General features: G+C 35.9%; 1 non-coding gene across 1 annotated transcript; it reads right to left on the minus strand.

Moving 5' to 3' along the window:
• Positions 1 to 4128: 4128 nt before the first annotated feature.
• Positions 4129 to 4235, minus strand: LOC141694648 (small nucleolar RNA R71). The gene has a single exon (XR_012563936.1). It is a non-coding gene; the product is annotated as a small nucleolar RNA R71 (small nucleolar RNA).
• Between the last annotated feature and the right edge of the window lie 6909 nt (positions 4236 to 11144).

Raw genomic sequence — 11144 nt, forward strand, 5'->3', positions numbered from 1 at the left:
TCTTTGCCATTATTACCATTCATATAGATACATAAGTCTGGTACATCAAAAGTTGAAAGTCTAGCCTATTGGTAATTTCTACCTCAGCTAAAGCGGCATCAACGCTTCCAGAAAACTGAGGAACGTTTCCTAACCGCTTGCGAATTAGAAGCTTGGTCATGTTCATCTTTTCTATCTGTTGTTGTGTGATGAAAGAAGAAAGCAAGGGTGACCAACAAGCCCACCGAAATAATATGTATAATAATTAACAATATATGAGCATTCTCATAGTACTCATGAAAGTCTTGGTCAAGAAGAAATGAACCAAGATGATATCTTAACGTGACCAAGTCGCAAAATATTCAGTATATATAGACATATATACTTTTACAATCTTTGAAATCCTCTGACATGTATAATATACACAGAGTTCCAGTTTATAACCGTATAAAAATATCGTTACAAGGTGATCTCATATATCTAACCTTGTCTCAACGTTTTTCTGAAAATCTTTGTCATGCACAAGATAATCATTTACTAGATATAAGTTTAAAAGATGAAGTTACAAGAAACTCCAATATACTTATATCTTTTCCGAATACTACTTGAACTACCACCGTTCAATGTATAAATAGTTCATCCCATAGATTAAGCTACAAGACAAAACTTGTATAGAATCAATCTTTAAAATATCATCAAAATAAAATGAAGTTACGAGATACTTCATTTGATACAAACATCAATTTGAAAACTCGACCCTGCCAACACTCAACAATAGCCCAACCGTAGCCTTTCTATCGAAGTGCTCTGGGTAGTGTTGCAGAAATATCCAATTGGATGATGAACTCATTACGAGAGTTTGTCGCGCCAGGAAGACCACTTACGATGATCAGTCGTAGTAGTGCAACCCCACCATTTTCTACATGTAGAGGAGAACAGTAGGATTTACTTGTCAACCGAACCCTGGACTCCTAAGGAATGGACTGTCTTAGCGGAACTTCCAGGCCATTTGGGCCCATATAATAAGGCTGGGCCGGCGCCACTCAACCACTTACGCCACTCTTAGTTCAGATGAAATCCATGACTCTGAAACGCAAAGCTCGTCCCCCCTTTCCCCAAGTAGAAACTTGTTGATACGGCTCCACCAAGAAGTCGTATCTAGTTGGAAAGGAAAACTCACCGATATTTCCCAGGCGATGCCTGTTAATGGATTAACTTGTTCCAAGAATTTTACTTCCAGAGTGTTGGGTAAGTAATCAAAAACTCTTTTATCAGAATAGCAACCTTGTTGCGAATATAAAATACACCACAGAGCCGGATCCCTCAGGTTTTGAGCGAGTATTTAAATCCCCTTCAAAAGGAGGATCTTAAATATAAAAATGAGTTTTGGGATCCGCCCTAATCTTTAAAATCATTTTGAAGACTCGGAAACATTTTTAAGAATGTTTGGAGTGATGCTGATTTAATAAAATAAATCAGTCCCAATATATTAGAAAATATATGAATATTATAATTTAAATAATATTCCCATAAAGAATAATCTTTATAAAAATAATTGAAGTAGAAGTTGTAAAACTTATACTTGAAATGAATATTAAATAACCAAAGATATACTTATACGAAAGTAATATCTTTATTTGAATAATCAAAAGTGAGTTTGATTATCGACACATTATTCTTTAATAAAGTAAAGAATATTAATTAGTAAATAATCGGAGTCATAAGTCCTCGAATGAATATTCAAAATAATATTCATTAATAAAATAAACGGAGTCATAAGCCCTCGAATGAATATTCAAAATAATATTCATTAATAAAATAAACGGAGTCATAAGCCCTCGAATGAATATTCAAAATAATATTCATTAATAAAATAAACGGAGTCATAAGCCTTCGAATTAATATTCAAAATAATATTCATTAATAAAATAAAGTTATCGAATAAACCTTATTCGATTCAAAGTTTTGAAAACTATATCTATATATATATAAATATATATAATATACACGGGAACATCGACTCCCGGTTTTAAAAAAATATTCACCTTTGGGTCCCCTATACTAAGGGTATACGCAACTACTGCTTATCTCTAGCATAGGTATTATGCAACTTGTAAGCAATTAAATCAACAATATATATCAAGATTACGAAACAGACATGCATATATACCATATCACATGCTCCAATATATCGCAAGATTTGCTAATTAACCACCATGCATCTATCACAAGATAATGCATATACATATGTATACATCACAACAACAGTATAACGGGTAGAAAACTTGCCTGAGCGACTGGGGGTTATAAATGGCTTGGGACGAGTCTGGTAACCTATAAACAACATATAAGTTGGAATTAAACCAAAGTCACTTATAAATCTATACTTTAACCAATTTAGACTCTAACGCTCGCTTTGCGCTTAATGATTCTCTTAAGTCGCTCGAGTACCCTCGGCTCCACCATTTTTAATAAATTAACCATTAAGAGTTTTAAGGCGATTCTTTCACGAGTGCATTACCAACTGCCTAACACACTTTACATAAATGTCATATTCCAATTAGTCCTTTTAGGTCTTTAACCTATGTTTCAAAGTAAGGCGAGGGGTAATGGTTCGTTCGCGAAACGTCGTTACTTAAAACGGTCGTTTCTCCTAAACCGTACATTGGATTTAAACGAACCACATATCAAAATGAAGCTCGTAACATGAACTATCTAATCATGAAAATGGTCAAAACCTAGCAGTGAGTTCACGGGTCCTAATGTTAAGAACAAAAACAGTCTAAAGTAAATCGGGCATTACGACGGCTATGTTTACGCGATTACCCAAATTTATAGCACTCCAAATCAACCCACAATCAACCCACAATCAACATCCCAACCAAACTCCATCCATACTTCACCATAACAGCCCCAACAACTCAATATTATCAATTTATACTATTCTCAAACATGAATTTAAACTATACTTAAGTTCATTAATCAATAATCCAAGAATTACAACTCCAAAAACATCACAAAACCAACTAACCTCTACATACACAACAATCAAGCGTCTCATGAACTATAACACCAAAACTAAACCTAATACTCAAAGTAAATTTAGGGTTTGGAGGGGTTATACCTTCCTTGGAGAGTGGAGAATCAAGTAATTAGCTTGGAATCACCCTTAAAAGTCCTTATCCAAGCTTAATCTAATAAAAATCTCAAGAACAAAAAATTTAGTTCTTGAAAAACACTATTCACCCTCTTCTTCCATGATTTTTAGGAAGAGATTGTGAATGAATTAGAAGCTCAAACTTATAGGATAGCTATATCTATGCATAAGGAGTCTTAGATAATTACCTTGCTAATTAATAAAGCTTGGAGCTAGGATTTTGACTTTTTCTTTCTTTGAAGAAGAAGAAAGCTGAGAGCTTTTGATGAAGAAAGGGAAATAACTTTCTGTTTTTGGTGAAATGAATTGTTGGTTGGCTTGGTTGATTTGTTTTGTTTTGATTTATTACCTTTTACCATGGTAATTTTTGTGTGGTTCTTAATCAACCAACAACACACCTTTCTTTGTCATGCTTATGTCACCTTGTTATGTCACCCTCCCCCACTTGTCCTCCTCTTATTGGTTTGATGACATCATCATCCCTAACCTCCTTGATTAACTCTTAATTGCTTGCCTAATGACCACTGATCTGTTGTGCGGTTAGCTTAACTTTCGCTTTCGTTTATCGTTTGAGGGATCATACCCGGGATCTTATTACTTAGGCTTCCTTAACCTTTCTCAATACATTATATTCCTTTTATGATCCTCTCTTATAATCCTTGAATTTAAATCCTTTTTATTCTGTTACCTTATACTCAATTCTTTCTGTATCTGGTAGATTTCCGGTAAAAATCAAAGTGTTCGGATTCGGATTCTGACGATCTTTACATACACTTATATACCACAAAGAGTACTAATAATATCCCAGAAGATCAATAAAAGAACCCCTACATAGTGTGGCATGAAAAGTTTTCTTATTCAACATAATCAGCAAAACTTTATTCATAAGGGTTTCAAAAAATTCCAAAAATTGGGGTTATTACACAGGGTCTATTACCACATGGGAGGATCTTGCTCAAAAATTTCTCACTAAATTCTTAGCGAAGACTGCTGCAATCAGGAAGGCTCTTACTCAGTTTGCTCAGCAAACTGGTGAATCTCTGTGTGAGGCTTGGGATTGATATAAGGAGATGCTAAGGAAGTGCCCACACCATGGAATGCCTGATTGGATGATTATAAACTATTTCTACAATGGATTGGGTGCTACTTCTAGACCCATGCTCGATGCAGCATCAGGAGGAGCCTTGTGGGCTAAGAGCTACAATGAAGCTTATGAATTGATTGAACTGATGGCTGCTAATGAATACCAGAATCCTTCTCAGAGACTGACTAAGTGAAAAGTAGCATGGATTCTGGAGTTGGATGCAGCAACTACTATAGCTGCCCAACTTAAGGCTTTGACGATGAAGGTGGACATTTTGGCCAATTATGGAGTTAATTAAATCTCTAGTGTCTGTGAGCTTTGTACTGGTGCCCATGAGACTGATTGGTGTGCTATTTTAAGTGAATCAGCTCAGTTCGTGAGCAATTTTTAGCGATCGCAGCAACCTGTGCCAGCCACTTATTATCCCAACAACCTCAATCATCCTAATTTCAGCTGGAGCAACATTCATAATGCGGTTCAATAGCCTTATCAGCAGTACCCAGCTAAGCAGTACAAATCCCCGGTTTTCAGCAACCGTAATATGCACCAAGGCAGCAACTTCAGCTGCAATAAGCTAATGAAAAATCTGAATTAGAGGAGTTGAAGCTTATGTGCAAGAGTCAAGCTATTTCTATAAAGACCTTGGAAAATCAAATTGGATAAATTTCCAATGCCTTGCTAAATCGTCAAGCTAGTACATTACCTAGTGACACTGAAGTGCCAGGAAAGAGGGAAGCTAATGAGCAGGTAAAGGCAATCACTTTGAGGTCTGGAAAGGTTGTGAATCCCGAACAAACTCAAGTTTCGAATGAAGAAGCTGGGGCTAAGAAGAGGTAGAGCAGCAGGAAGCAGAAGTGGAACCAAGAAAGACAATTATTGAGCACACTCCTCCTGAGGGTAATACAGGGGAGAAGCAGATCTATCATCCACCGCCTTTTCCTAAGCGGCTGCAGAAGAAAAAGCTGGATAAGTAATTTGAGAAGTTTCTGGAGGTGTTCAAGAAATTTCATATCAACATACCTTTCGCTGAGGCTCTTGAGCAGATGCCTAGTTACGTAAAGTTTATGAAAGGTATTCTCTCTCGAAAAGTGAAGCTAGATGATTTAGAGATTATCGCTCTCACGGAGGAATGCAGTATTGTGCTGCAACAGAAGTTGCCTCCGAAGCTTAAAGATCCAGGAAGCTTCACTATTCCATGCACCATTGGAAAAGTGTCTTTTGATAGATGCTTATGTGACTTGGGAGCTAGCATCAATCGGATGCCTTTGTTAATATTCAAGAAGTTGAATCTTCCTGATCCAAAACCAACTTATATGACTTTGTAGTTGACTGACCGTTCTATTACATATCCGTGAGGTATTGTGGAGGATGTCTTGGTCAAGGTTGATAAACTCATCTTCCCTGCTGATTTCGTAATTCTTGATTTCGAGGAGGATAAGAAGATTCCCATAATTTTGGAAAGACCTATCTTGGCGACTGGCCGAACCTTGATAGATGTATAGAAGGGTGAGCTTACAATGCGAGTGCTGGATCAGGACGTAACTTTTAATGTGTTCAATGCTATGAAATTTCCTGAGTGTTTTAAGGTGGAAATGGTCGATACTATGGTTAATTCTGAACTCGATCGATTGCTAAGGTCTGATGCCTTAGAGAAAGCCTTATTGGGGAATTTAGATAGTGAAGATGATGAAGGAGAGGAGCAATTGCAATATCTGAATGCTTCTCCCTGGAATAGGAAGATTGATATGCCTTTTGAATTTCTTGGAATGGAGGAATTGAACAAGCTCCTAAACGCCTCAAGCCGTCTATTGAGGAAGCTCCTACTCTTGAGCTTAATCCTTTACCTGAACACTTGAGGTCTGCGTTTTTAGGTGATGCATCTACTTTGCCTGTTATTATTGCATCTGACATTTTAGGTAGCGACGAGGAGAAGCTTTTGAGGATTCTAAGAGAGTTCAAATCGTAAATTGGATGGACTATAGCAGATATTAAGGGAATCGGCCCTTCTTATTGTATGCATAAAATTCTTCTAGAGGAAGGTAGCAAGCCTATGGTTGAGAAGCAAAGAAGACTTAATCCGATCATGAAGGAAGTAGTGAAGAAAGAAATTCTTAAGTGGCTGGATGCAGGGATTATTTATCCCATTTCTGACAGTTCTTGGGTGAGTCCAGTTCAGTGTGTACCAAAGAAGGGAGGTATCACAGTTGTTGCTAATGAGAAGAATGAGCTCATTCCTACTCGAACAGTCATGGGATGGAGAGTTTGTATGGACTACAGGAAGCTGAACAAGGCCTCTGGAAAGGATCACTTCCCTCTATCTTTCATTGACCAGATGCTTGACCGGTTGGCTGGTCACGAGTATTACTGTCTTCTGGATGGTTATTCGGGTTACAATCAGATTTGTATCGCTCCAGAAGATCAGGATAAGACTACCTTCACTTGTCCATTTGGTACATTCACCTTCAGACGAGTTTCTTTTGGTCTGTGTGGTGCACCAGCCACATTTCAGAGATGTATGATGGCCATCTTTTCTGATATGATTGGCCAAAATGTGGAGGTGTTCATGGACGAATTCTCGTATTTGGTGATTCTTTTGATGAATGCTTGCAGAATTTTGGACATGTTCTCAAGAGGTGTGTTGAGACCAACTTGGTTCTCAATTGGGAGAAATGTCACTTTATGGTGCGACGGGGCATTCTTCTTGGGCACAAGGTTTCTAGTAAGGGTTTTTAGTTGGACAAATCTAAGGTGGCGGTCATTGAAAATCTTTCTCCACCAATTTCTATTAAGGAAATTCGCAGTTTTCTTGGTCATGCGGGTTTCTATAGACATTTCATCAAGGACTTCTCTAAGATTTCGAAGCCATTGTACAGTTTGCTAGAGAAAGATGTCCCTTTCAAGTTTGATGACGAGTGCCTTTCCGCTTTTGAGATATTGAAGAAGAGTTTAATCTCGGCACATGTCATAACTGCACCTGACTGGAATGCACCTTTTGAGATGATGTGCGATGCAAGTGACTATGCAGTTGGAGCAGTTCTTGGGCAGAGAAAGAACAACATATTTCATGTGGTCTATGTAAAAACCCAAATTTTTGACATCGGTAAAAGACCTTATGAATAGTAACCTTGCGGTTTAATAAAAACTTTTGTGTCCACGCCATCTATGAGTTTTTAATTTAAGATTCCGAGTTAATATTGTGATTTTACGTACCAAGTGAATGTATGTAAACGCTATTAGTTCTCGAAGAAAGCGAACTTTAAAAAACGACTGTATCTATGAACCATCAAGGATTACAAGAATCACAATATAATTACAAATTTAAAATCCTACAAATTCATATCCGGGTACGATACTTTAAAACGTAAAGAACGTATAAGAAATAATTTACACCGCGAACCGTTTACGAGAATTTACTACGAAAATGAATAAGCGACTGAGCGACACGTAAATGAATAAATAAATATATTAAACCAAGCTAACTATACTACATAACTAGAGTAAGAAACTAACCATGGTCAAGTAACGAAATAGTAACCTAGCTAGATAGAATGATAAACTAAAAGCTACTAAATAGTAACCTAAGATCTAAACCAAGTAGAATAGCTTGCAACCTAGGATGGCTAGCCAATATTTTTATTGATTTAGTAGTACTAGGAGATATACAAAATCATATCTCACAAATCTTTCAAGAGAAGCATTCAAGAAAATACAAAAAGCTCTCTCTCTCTCTCTTCAAGAACTATGCTGATTTGCAACACAATGGAAAGAAAAATTCATATATCATGTTCTACTCATTCAAAAATCACCAAATTTTTAAAAAACATGTTTCATATCATGGGTAAGTCGCGAACCAAATTTCATGCCCATCCATGAAGTTTTCAATTTTATAAAAAAGTTTGAAGTTGAGGGTGAATAGTAACTCCGAAAATCACTAACTTGTTTTCTTGATTTTTCATGGAAGTTTAAGGCTCCTAAAGCTATAGCAAGGCTTCATCAAGGATCTTAGGACTTTATTAAGTATTAAAAAGCTTCAAGGAAGGTATAAAAATTCATAAAAATTTGTTTAAGTTTTAATTTTCAAGAAAAGTAATGATCTTGGATATAAGTATTGTTTTGATGATTGATTTGATATTATCTTGATGTTTAGTTAATTAGTTTTAAGGTTGATGATTTTTACCTCAAGAACATGATGTTCTTGGGAGGATTTGGTGTTAAGATTATGATTTGATGATTTTTTATGGTGGTATAATGATTTAAGACGTAAACGAAACTCGGATCGTAATCGTAACCTCGTTAAAATGAACAAAACTCAACTTAAGTTTCTGCAGATGTTCCAGAATGTATAAACTATATTTTCTTAAAAGTGAGACTTTATTATGATAGATAATGTTATGAGGATCTTTTAGGCTCTTGAATCGCTTGATTTCAATTTACGGATCAAAAGTTATGACCGTTTTAGTAAAAGGGATTTACGCGACAAAACTGCTACAAATTACGAACTTTGTAAATATAAATGATCGACTTAAAAATATTTAAAAATCATAAAATTTTTACAGAGAGTAAAAAATAGAGTTTTTTAACTTCAAAAACTGCCACTTCAGGATTTTCACCCCTGTTACTAGAAAACCATTTTTGAATGATGGGTTCTAAATTTTTTTTAGATCGTGCATGGGAAAATGGTACATCAATTGAGTTAACGGTTTGAGAGATATTAACATTTTAGTGAAAGCGGTTTGAATAGTAAAACTCCATAGTTGACCGAACTTTTGAAATACTTTTCACCAAATTAAATTCATTTTATCAAAATGAAACTTTTATGATAAATATTAAAAGAACTAAAGAAGCTCCTTGAGGTGGTTTCGTATTAAAATATTAATTTTAATATTTATATAAAATATTAGAGTGTGAGTCGCGTAATAGTAACATTCGGTAAAGTCAACTCTAGAAGACCACTTTGACCGTCCGTTTCGACCAAGGATCGATACTTATTTCGAGTCGGTCGAATATTGAAAATTATGAAGTATTGAACTTCAAAATGTTGATTAAGAATATGATATTTGTTGAATAGAGAACTCGGAACGAGAGGAAGTCGGAAAACGTACCTTGGACTTCAGGCAAGTTTTCAAACCCTACCTTTTTAGAACTGTTGTGTTGTGATTGCTTTTAAACACTGAAATATATGATTTAAAAAACATAAAACCTGATTTAAAATACTTTTTAATTTTCAGAAAATCATTCGAATAATTTCAGATCGTCGGTGAGGATTTTCTCGACTTATTTTAAATATTTTGAATATAGTTTCAAAGGAAACTATCCCCCTTATTTATTTTTATGTTGACAACGGTCAACTCACATCCTTAGTACTTCCTCCGAAAACTTTCGGAAGTATATATATATTTATATATATATAAGATGAGTTGTGCCTATCAACAAGCAAAACGCTTGGGGAACTTCGATATAGTTTGATGATTCCAAGTATATGATAGGATCCTTAAAAGGACAAATGAGGGGTAGAGATCCAGTACTTCGTGGACTGGGGAGACTACCATATTAATTTTCCGTATGAGAAGGTACCATGTGTATCGCGGGACATATGAAGATGCAAAACATACCCGGGTGGAATGGGGAAGCATATAATGCCCGAATGCGGCTAGGGTGACAACCAGGAGAAAGGAAGTCGTCCATATACATGTAGAAAAGGTTACTATTTCTGTAGTATGACTGATCATCGTATGCGGTGGCTCCAGTGAATGTCCTATTCTTTCAATTGGAATTGTGATGCAATACCGTAACCCAAGCCTAGGTGTTGGGTTTACCATTAAGGTATTCGCAGGATAATAAGTCCATAAAAGAATTATTTTCGAAAGAAGGCGTGTATCATTGAGGAAAACTATTTTTGAATAAACATATTTATCATATATGGAATTATACTTGAATTTCTCATACAGTCTTTTCATACTGTACATTATTATGGTTGAGCATTATTGCTCACTCTTGCTTTCTTTTAAATGTCACAAAACAACAGATAACCAGTATGCCGGTGTGGGACTTAGTCGCTTGAAGTCATGGGGAGAATCACTGGCAGCTTTATCTCGGGTGGGCCGAGTATCAGATAGGTATAAGAGATCAGTCGTAATTATTATAACTTCATGTAGAGGTTATGAATAATTGTTTGAGATCCTTTAAAGTACATTTGAGTTTTAATAACAGATGATACTTGTTGTATGTCATTTCTAAGGCTATAACTTGCGAGTGTATGAGATTGGGGGTCTGTGATATGGAATTATTGGATTTTTGAGTTAATGCAGGTTACACATGATTGAAGGATTGCGTGACAACCCAGATTTCTGACCCCGGATTTGGGGGTGTTACAGAAATGGTATCAGAGCTATAAATTATAGTACTCAGAGATAAGAGTGTTAGGAGTCTATCTAGATGTGAGATTTCGTAAGAGCTCATATAGAGTTCATCATTGGACTACCGGATGTAGCCTCAATGTGTGCGTTAGGATAAATGTATATTTGAGGTATTAAAGTATGATTAATAGGACCATTGGAGATTATCAGAATGATGAGGAGAAAAATTAGAATTATATATGATTTGGCAAGTATGTGGATGTTGAACTCGGAGCTGAGTCTCCAAGCCATTTGGGGTAAAGACGGTATTACCAACAACATATGTTTATTTTGATAACCACGAGTCTGGTTACTCGTAGTTCTTTATAGGTTTCTCATGAAGGGGCATCACATGTGAGAACCATAAAGTCTAACTATTAGTATACAGTTGAGGTTATTGACCCAAACTAGTAAGGTGTCATTTTACCAATAAGGATTTGAATATCGTATTACTAACGAATTTAGCAGAGATATTGTCCGATATACCCTTGAGGATTTTTAATTCCATTAAGGAGGATTTGAATATAAT

The sequence above is a fragment of the Apium graveolens genome, chromosome 10, assembly GCF_009905375.1.
Source record: "Apium graveolens cultivar Ventura chromosome 10, ASM990537v1, whole genome shotgun sequence".
Taxonomy (NCBI): domain Eukaryota; kingdom Viridiplantae; phylum Streptophyta; class Magnoliopsida; order Apiales; family Apiaceae; genus Apium; species Apium graveolens.